Raw genomic sequence first — 8,948 nt, 5'->3', positions numbered from 1 at the left:
GCCAGGCGGGCGGTGGCGGCGGCCCCGGTGCAGCCCCGGCCTCTGCCGCCCCCCCCCGCCCCCCGCTGCCCCCGTCCGGCCCACGCCCAGAGGCCGCCCCGGAGGCCTCCGCCAAACGCCAGGTGAGCTCGCCTGGGCGCCGCCGGGGCGGCGGGGGCTACGCGGGGTCCAAGCCCCCCGCGCCTCCCGGGGGACGGCCACCGCGGCCCCGCCGCCCCATTCCCGCTACGGCTGCTAGTGGTGGGCTCGCTCTCCTGGGGGGGGCGGAGGGGGCGCCCTGCCCGCCTGAGCACGGGAGTCGGGGGAGCCAGGGCACAGAGGGGGCGCGGCGTGAGGGTCCCCGCGAAGTTGGCGCCCACGCGCGCCTGGGCGGGTCTTGCCCGCGGACACTTGCGCGGGGCGCGGCCGGCGAGCGAAAAAGGCCCCGGGTTCCAGGTGGCGCGGTTCCGGCCCCGGCGGCCGCCCCCTTCCCCTCGGGACTCGGGCGGGTGCTGGGAAAGGGGGCCCGAGACATTTAGCGAGCTGCGGGCGGAGTTCGCGCAGCTACTGGGAGCCGGCAGCCGGGCGTCCTCCCTGGGCGCTGGAATCCCCGTCGATGACCGGGATGGGGTGCTCTTATTTATTTTTCTCTGTGATTTTCAAAAACTGCCCCCATCTTAAGGGGAAGTCGCAAGTGACGGGAGAGGGAGGTGCTCGATGAGAAACGATGCCTAGTGTGTAGAGTTACACATTTCTGGAGCACACTGCTGGTGATACTGGTGTCTTTTCCCAAAAGTCACTTTGATTCAACTTCGATGGGTTTCTCGCAAATGGCAACATTTCGATGGTGAGGGGCGAGAGGAAAAGAGCCGCAGCAGTCCGGCTGATTTGATCTCCAGTGGGATCGATTCAGTGAGCTGCAAGAAGCGGGTCTGAGTTTTCAACCCAGGTTTGATATTCTGTTGAGTTACTTTCCAATATTTCTGCCCCCCAGGTACCTCGCTTCTTCATATTAGGGATGAAGCAATTATCGAGTATGGATTTGGTTGTTTCAGTTTCCTTAAGCAAATTGGGTACATTCTCCCGGTTTTCTCTTAGTTGTAGAGGAAGAGCTGTATATGCAAATGTATGACAGTGAAGGGTGTATCACCTCTAGTGAGAAATCAGTATGCATGGAATTTTATTCGTATATATGAAGTCTAAACTTCAGTAATGCTCTTCAACAGTTCTCTAAAGAGTTAGCACCTTTGACTTTTAGCACAAAGGCAAAAAAAAAATTTTTACCTTGAGTGAATATTTTGAGGTATAACTTGCCCTCCCCCACCGTGGGAAATCTCTCCTGGTTTTGAAAAAATATTGGCCTAAATGCTCACTGTGCATGGGTTTGGGATCCTGTGCATTTTCTTGGTTTAGAGGCAGAGAAGACACTCTAACCAAAAGATGAATTACTTTAAATCTTAAGTACTACATATTGTAAGTTGAAGTGTCAGTTGATTGTCTATCCCAAGTGGCATTTTGGAGGGGATCGTTGTTGCTTAAAAGATAATAGTCAAAAAAAAAAAAGTAATAGTCAAGTGGTGAAAGAGTGTTCTTTTTAAGTTACTTGTTACTTGGCTGTATCATCATAATACTGATTTGGAAACAGTAATGACTTAAAATAATCTTTAATGTTGTTGATGGGAAAGTATCACTGCTCCCTGTAACTTAAATTTTCATGAGGCAGGCTATCCGTCATTCGTAGATGGAGTCCTGGCGAAACGCTTATAAGTTCATTTTGTATTTTGTTGGGCAGTGCCAGGAATTTTCTGAAGTAATAAGACCAAGAGAGATTAAAAAGACTTTAAAGTTTGAGGTATACCTGAAAATAAACATTTCTGAACATTCTTACCTCAAGTGGTGGGAAACACAGCAAAATTTGAGCCTTTCTGAACTTGAAAAAATCTGCTTTGTCAGCCGCATAACTGGCAATTGCATTGACACAGATTTTTTGTACTGAACATTTAAGCACTCTTTTAATTGACTTTTCTCCATCTCATATATAGTGAGAGAACATCTTTTAATAAATCTTACAAGTGGTTTTCTTTTATACAGTTTATTATATATTCACATGTTCATGAATGTTAAAGTAGAAGAGACTCAAGCTCTATGCCATACTAACATTTCTTCCTTTCCTAGGGAAATCTCTGTGAGCAGAAAGAAGTAGCAGATTTTAAACTCTAAGAAACCTGATTTGGACTTTGCACATGTATGACTTTAGGTTTGGTGATATACTCAAGTCATTATATTTGTTCTTTGAGAGTATGAGAGTCTAGTTAAGGAAGTTTCTTTGAGTATTTATTTAATATTAGCCTCTGAAACTATAAAAGATGATGAGAGCTAGCTCTATGGTCTTTACCTTGGTTCTGTAAAACAGGCATTTCGTAATATGCTTTTAGAGCTAGGATTATTTTGGCGGTCTGTGGACCTCAAGGAGTCATGAGTGGGCCTCAGGAGATTCCTGCACTCCCTATGGTTGTGACCTAATCTTTTTTGTGTATGTGTATTTTTCTGGGGAGGGGTCTATAGTTTTATAGGAGAGGTCCTGGGCCCCCCTAATAAGAGATATATGTTTTTATTAAATAAAATGGGAGTTAGAATAATTCTTAAGAGAAAAAAATAAGAAAAAGTATATCTTTGTGCTCAGTACTTGCCTTTTAAAGTTGTCTTAACCTTGTCATGTGGTCTTAAGGGTGCAAAAGCACTGCCATTTTGTTCCCACAGCAAACTGTTGTCTGTCAGTTGATAAGCCATGCATACACATAAAGGGCTTGACATGCTGGCCCTAGGTGCATTGTGGCTGTTTCTCAATTATACTTAAAAATTTAGACCGAATACATTGATGGTCGATAGGCAGAGGCTTGAGCTTGACAACCAGTTCTTGGAGTGAATGGTTCATTCAGTTCCACTCTCTACTGCTCTCCAGCAAAGATTCTGGAAGAAGTGAATTGTATTTTCCTTTCTTTGAACATTGAAGGAAGAGAGGATATTATGAGTGAAGAGAGAGATGAATAAAATGCTCATGGCCATAAAAATAAACTTGCTTCCGGTATTCCTGTGGTCTTTCCCTTTCCCTCTCATTTATTCCTGGTGAGCATTCTTGCCCTTTGCTTTCAAGTTGGAGAGTGGTTAGGAACACAGGCTTTAGACTCGAACCTGGATTTGATTCCCATTTCCTGAGCCAGCCAGCCAGCCTCTCAGAGTCTAGAAAAGATGACCATTAAATGAGATAAGAAAAGCAAAAGGCTTTGCTCAGTCATAGGCCCCTAGTAAGTGCTCAAAGGTGGTAGCCCTTTTGAGGATGGTTTTATCCTTGTCTGTAGAAGGAGATAGCTCATACGTTCTTTCAAAGAGAAAACCTTTAATCATACTCATTCCCACATAAACCTTCTGGGACCATCCTGCTTTCAATTCAGAAAAGCCTTTCACATCTTTCTGGTTATCATGGGTAGGTACCCCAGTATCTATAGGTCCTATTAGACCTGTCTACTGTTCTTAACAATGGGGTTGCATTCTCTGTTAGGCTGGCAGGCTATGTCTAAATCCTGGGTATGTCAGAGCCAAACTAATAAGCATGCACCAAGGTTGAGAGCTGTGAACCATTCAAAAATGACTTGATTTTTATGGCCTAGAACAGAGATCAGCAAACTTTCTGTAAAGGATGAGGTAGTAAATGTTTTCAACTGCGCTGGCCACCCAGGTCCCCGTCACACCGTCCACCTCTGTCAGTGCATGGAGAAAGCAGCCATAGACAAAAGCTGGCATGACTGCATGCCAGTAAAACTTTGTGGACACTGATGCTTGAATTTCATATAATTTTTATATGCCATGAAATATTAAAATTTTTTTTCAACCATTTAAAAATGTTGTGTACAGGCAGCAGCTCATGGTGTGTACAGGCTGAGGCTGGATTTGACCCATACATGGGCCATAGTTTGCTGACCCCCTTGCCGAGAAGACCCGGAAATCCTATAGGTTTATGAAGTCACCAAGCAGCACTCCCCGCAGCCATTTGCCATCTCAAGTATTCAGTGCTTTTGGTATGCAGACTTTATCTAATGCCCCCATCGTCCCCATTAGCATGAGACTCCAGTACAGTTAGTTGTTACTAGTTTTGGTGTGTGGCCTTCCCTTCTTAGCACACGCATTGTACTCACCAGTAAATTATTTATTGCTAAAAATGTTCTCACTTTGCCCAGTTTTCTGTAGAGCTTGATGAGTGAGCCCTGTCCTGTGTGACGGTTTTGAAGGGAATCAGTGCCTTTGGAGCTGTCTTACGCCTCAAGTTCCTGTTACCCTCCCTGTGCCCTGGAAGGGAAGTAATTGATACTAGGCCACAAGCTGCTAAGGAGCCGCTGTTACCTGTATGCAGCCTCCTCCACCCCCCTCTGCATGATGTTTGCTCAAGTAAAGCACACAAAGATTCCTCTTGTGTTCTAACCCCTGGAGATTAGCTCCAGGATTGGTGTGTACAGAGCATGTAGATGTATATGTCTGTGTGTAATTTCATCCGGCCGTCACTGAAGCTCTGAGAGTCGCTTCTTCTTCTTTTCACCTTTTCTCTCTCTTGACCCTTTTCTCTTGGCCACTGTATAGGATGCAGATTTGGTGACCTACTGGTTGCTATAATTGATTATTTTTTACTTCTCTTCCTGCCTTTTAGAATTCTCTACTAATTGCTTGTTTTGCAGCAAATATGTTCTTTTTGGAGTTTAACTTTTCAAAACCACATTACGCTGGAAATAAAACCCACTAATTGGGTGTTTTAGAATTTCCCTCCTCCAAATATAAACCTAATGCAATATCAGAGGCCTGAATTGATACTTTAGATACTCAGTGATAAATTGCAGTTTTAAAGTTCTTGGCCATTTAATCTAAATGTTAGAAATGTAAAGTATGTTATTACGCTTAATATTTAAGGGTTTCCTTCTTTTGAAAAAGGTAAATTTGGTACATATTTTCTGGATGACACGTGGGGCAATATGAATCCAACAAAGTCATGAAATAAAATGCGAAGCCAACATCTAGGAATTTATCTTAAAGAACCAGTCAGTCAAGGGTGCATAGATGTGTGTGCCAGACTCCTCACTACCCTGGTTTTTGTAATAGCAAAACACAGAAAGTGATCTGAATGCCTATTAATAAAGGGTTGATTAAGTCAATTAGAGCCTATCCATACAGTGAAATAAAATACTGTGCAATCTTTAAACAGGATGATGCAAGTTGATATTTATTGGCATGGGAATGATGTTTAGGAGAACAGAGGATAGCATGAGAATATGTTTAATGTGTGATTTTTAAGGTGGATGAAAGCCCTGTGTATAGAAACCTAAAAGCAAGTATCTGGAAGGACGTACACCAAATACTAATAGGAGCTTGTTACCTCTAGGTAATAATATTGTGGATGATCTTTTCTCTTTATGCTTTTTTTTGTTTATTTGTTTTAGGTAGCATATGCTGCTTTTATAATGAGGAAAAAATGATAAAGTTATTAAAGAATAAACATACTAATGGAAAACATCTCCTATATGTGGCTAAATGAGGCCTCATTCCCCGAGATGACCAATTTCCCTCATGGTCTGTGTTGTATTGAATGAGAAGTGAAATATGCTTTCTCAAATGCCTTTTAAAATGTTTTCTATATTACTAATAAGCAAGAATATTTTCCAGACTCTTCCAACAGGAAAGAAAAAATTCCATACAGGACTAAATAAATATCAGTTTTTAGAAGAAACTCACTGAAAACACAGACGCATAGGCATTGATAAAGAGAGTATGCTGTGCCTCATTTCTTGTTGTGAAGGATTCTTTTCCCCCTGTTGAAATTCTTATAAAACTGTAAGGAATTCATATGTATGGAGGGAGTCCAGGCTAGTGGTTAAAAGCATGAGCTCCAGCACTTCCTGTGTTGCTCTTGTCCAGTTAGAACTCAGTCTCCTCATCTGTAAAATGTGGATAATACCATGCTAAGCTGTTGTGAAGATTAAATGATAAGTGCTTAGCAGAGTGCCAGATACTTAGCAGTATCCAAGGAGGAAGAAGTGGTGGGAGGGGTGAGGGCATAATAATAACAGCAATGATAGTGATAATAGTGCTGATAATGATAATATTAGCTACTAATATTTCCCCTCTTCTACATATAGGTTTGCATGAGGGCAGAGCCTTGTTTGCTGCATTCATCAGCCTAAACCCTCTAACCAGACCAGTTACCTTGACCAAGACAGGTGTGTGGTCTAGTTTCACCCAGTCATGCTCCCTTTACCCTGGTATCACTATCAAAAAAAAAGAAGAAGAAAAAGGAGTGCTCAGGGGCTCACAGGCATAGAGTTGGTGCTCCGTAAATAGTTGTTGAATGGATGGTAACCTAAAGCAAGCATTTTCTCTAGATAGTATGTGGTGAGCTTTTAAAAGAGGGTTTTTCTCATTTTTCAAGTTTATATGGAAGGCGGTTCCAGGCAGAGAAACTGTTAAAGGGAGAATCTGTTTTGAGTTCTCTGGTTTTTAAACTAAGTTTTTAGACAAAGCAATTTTGCTTCATTTTTCTTCTCTTAGCCAGTTACCTTCAATTCCAGCTCAACCCTGTTTGTACCTGCATCCTTGTGGTATAACTATGATAACTGGAGAAAATTTTCACTTTATTTTCACCTAAGTTAGCTGGGCTTTGGAGTATGTTCTACCTCCTGCCTAAACCTCTGTGTTCTGACTGAGGTACATTTCATTGTTTCTGTGGAATTAGAAGCATTGACCTGGCTGTAAAGAATGAGAAGTGTAACCACATCTGCCTGTGACAGTTATTTGGAAACACTGGAGCGTTGAGTTCCTTCCTAGGAAACTTTAGGAAATGCATGGAATAAAAGAATGTAGATATATTATGATAATTCATGAAGCACATCTATCAGTTATCTATTGCTGAGTAATAATAACCCTCTCCAAAATTTTGTGGCTTAAAACAGTGATCATTTTTTTGCTTACAGTTAGGGCAGGGCAGTTCTTCCACAGGTCTTGAGATCAAATTCTGAGATCAAATTCTAAAAGTTAAGGAAAGTTAATCTCTATACCAGTGCTTCTTAAACCCCTTGCTAAAGACACTTGCATGGGGCAGGGAGAGAGAGTGAGAAGTGGGAGGAAGCAGATCTTTAACAATCTCGAAAGAACAATCCATTATCTTAAAATTCGACATGAATTTTGTATTCTACTCCATGATGCATGCCTTTGTTTTACCATAAAATTAAGTCTAAATTACTTGCCAATCAAATTACATTTTATCTCCCAAATCTCTGAGAAAATTGCATCTTCTAGACTCAAAATAATGACTAATCAGCTAAAGGTCTTCGGTTGTAAGCAACAGAAACTAAATCTGGCCACTTTAAGTGAGAAAGGAGGTTGCTGGAAGGATGTGGTGTAGCTCTCAGCATTGACAATAGAGCTGAAGAACCAAACCTCAGAATGGGTCAGATCCAGAGCAGCTTCAGGGATCCACGTAGCGGGACTCGGTGGAGAGTGTCCTCGGCGTGCCGGACTTCATAACTTCTCCAATTGTTTTTAACCCCTCTCTCTACTGAGTGTGTCTCTCTCAGGCTCAGACTGCGTGCTGGCAGGTGCCTTGGTTCCTGCCTCACCAAGAAAGTACCTTTTGGGGCGATTATCATTCCTCAGCAGGGGGGAGTGGACGCAGGGCTGGTAAAACCACAGACGTCCACGGTCTAAACATTTGTGGGCCTCTGTGTGTGCGTTACTTTGTGCATTATCTATCACATTTAATACTTGCAACACTTCTTTCCCTCCCAATCCTACATGCCTCTTAAACCCCAGTTTGAGACACAATCTTGTGGTTCCACACCACCTATTTCCATTTCAGCTAATCTTACCACTGTAAGTGCAGTAACATATTTATCCATTTCTTATGTGGTAATCTTTTATAAAACAGTATGCATTTCCCTGATATTTTAGAAGAAAAGCACATGGACTGTAATTTAACCATTTTTTGGTAACAGAGTCCCTGTGAAGAACATTTTTACCCAATGCACAGTGATCCCTTCAGGACACAGTGAGATAAATACTGTTGTTGGCCTCTGCACTAAATGTCCCAAACTGCCCTGCGTTTGTTTCTGTCTCTTGAAATGTCTAGCTGCTTTCATTGTATTCTTGCTGATACCTTAAAATAAACATTTTAGACCTTCTAGCTTATAAGCTGAAGGGACAATCTATGTTTATATAGCCTTTAGAGTATAAGTTAAACCATGCTTCAATCAGTAAAATGTGCAAATACAATGTGATTTTATTCAGAGCATTTTCACATATTTTCCTGTTTTATACTCTCATCTTTTGAAGTCAGAGAAGAACATATTTCCCCCTGTTTTTTAGCTGAGAATATGGTTTAGAAAAGGTAAGCAGTTACCCTTGCAGCATATGACTGTTGGCAGGAGAACCCCTGGGTACTTTGACTACCCATGCCTTTGCTGAGGGCAGTTCTAGAATGGTGGTTTACCAATTGCAGAAGCCCCTTATCCGGTTACTCAAGGTCCCACACTGAATTAGAGATGCGTGAACCTACGATTAACCTCTTACTGTGGGCACATTGGTGTGTAATGGAGGTATCTAATGGTTTCCTTGGTCATTTGCAGCCGCTTTTGTTTACTGTTGCTTTGGAGTCCCAGCGTCTTTTTATTTCCCCACAGATAACCAGTTGAGAAGCCGCTGATTTACCCCACCTCATCTTCCCATGATTAGCTGGTTTTGAAGTACCTCTTGGAGCCCTTTAGTCTGGCCTTTTTTACTTCCCCAGGATGTAATTACCACCTTTGGTGTAGTCACTTGTCCTCCCAACCCCTGGACTCTTCTTTTAAATGGTCTGCCCTGTTTTCTGCTCTTCAGGTCCATCACTACAAGAGATTTTGAGAGGAGCACTTGAGGGACGCTTTTGTTTAATTAAG

At 42.4% G+C, this 8,948-nt stretch overlaps 1 protein-coding gene across 1 annotated transcript in view; it reads left to right on the top strand.

Annotated features, from left to right (window-relative positions):
- The first annotated feature begins 53 nt into the window (after positions 1-53).
- Positions 54-8,948, top strand: part of ATXN7 (ataxin 7) — a 126,462-nt gene continuing 117,567 nt past the window's right edge. The window contains 1 exon segment of the mRNA XM_060161423.1: positions 54-122. The gene's annotated coding sequence lies outside the window, so the exon portion shown is untranslated.

This window comes from Lagenorhynchus albirostris, chromosome 10, assembly GCF_949774975.1.
Source record: "Lagenorhynchus albirostris chromosome 10, mLagAlb1.1, whole genome shotgun sequence".
Classification (NCBI taxonomy): Eukaryota; Metazoa; Chordata; class Mammalia; order Artiodactyla; family Delphinidae; genus Lagenorhynchus; species Lagenorhynchus albirostris.
This window is presented reverse-complemented; position numbering and strand designations above follow the sequence as displayed.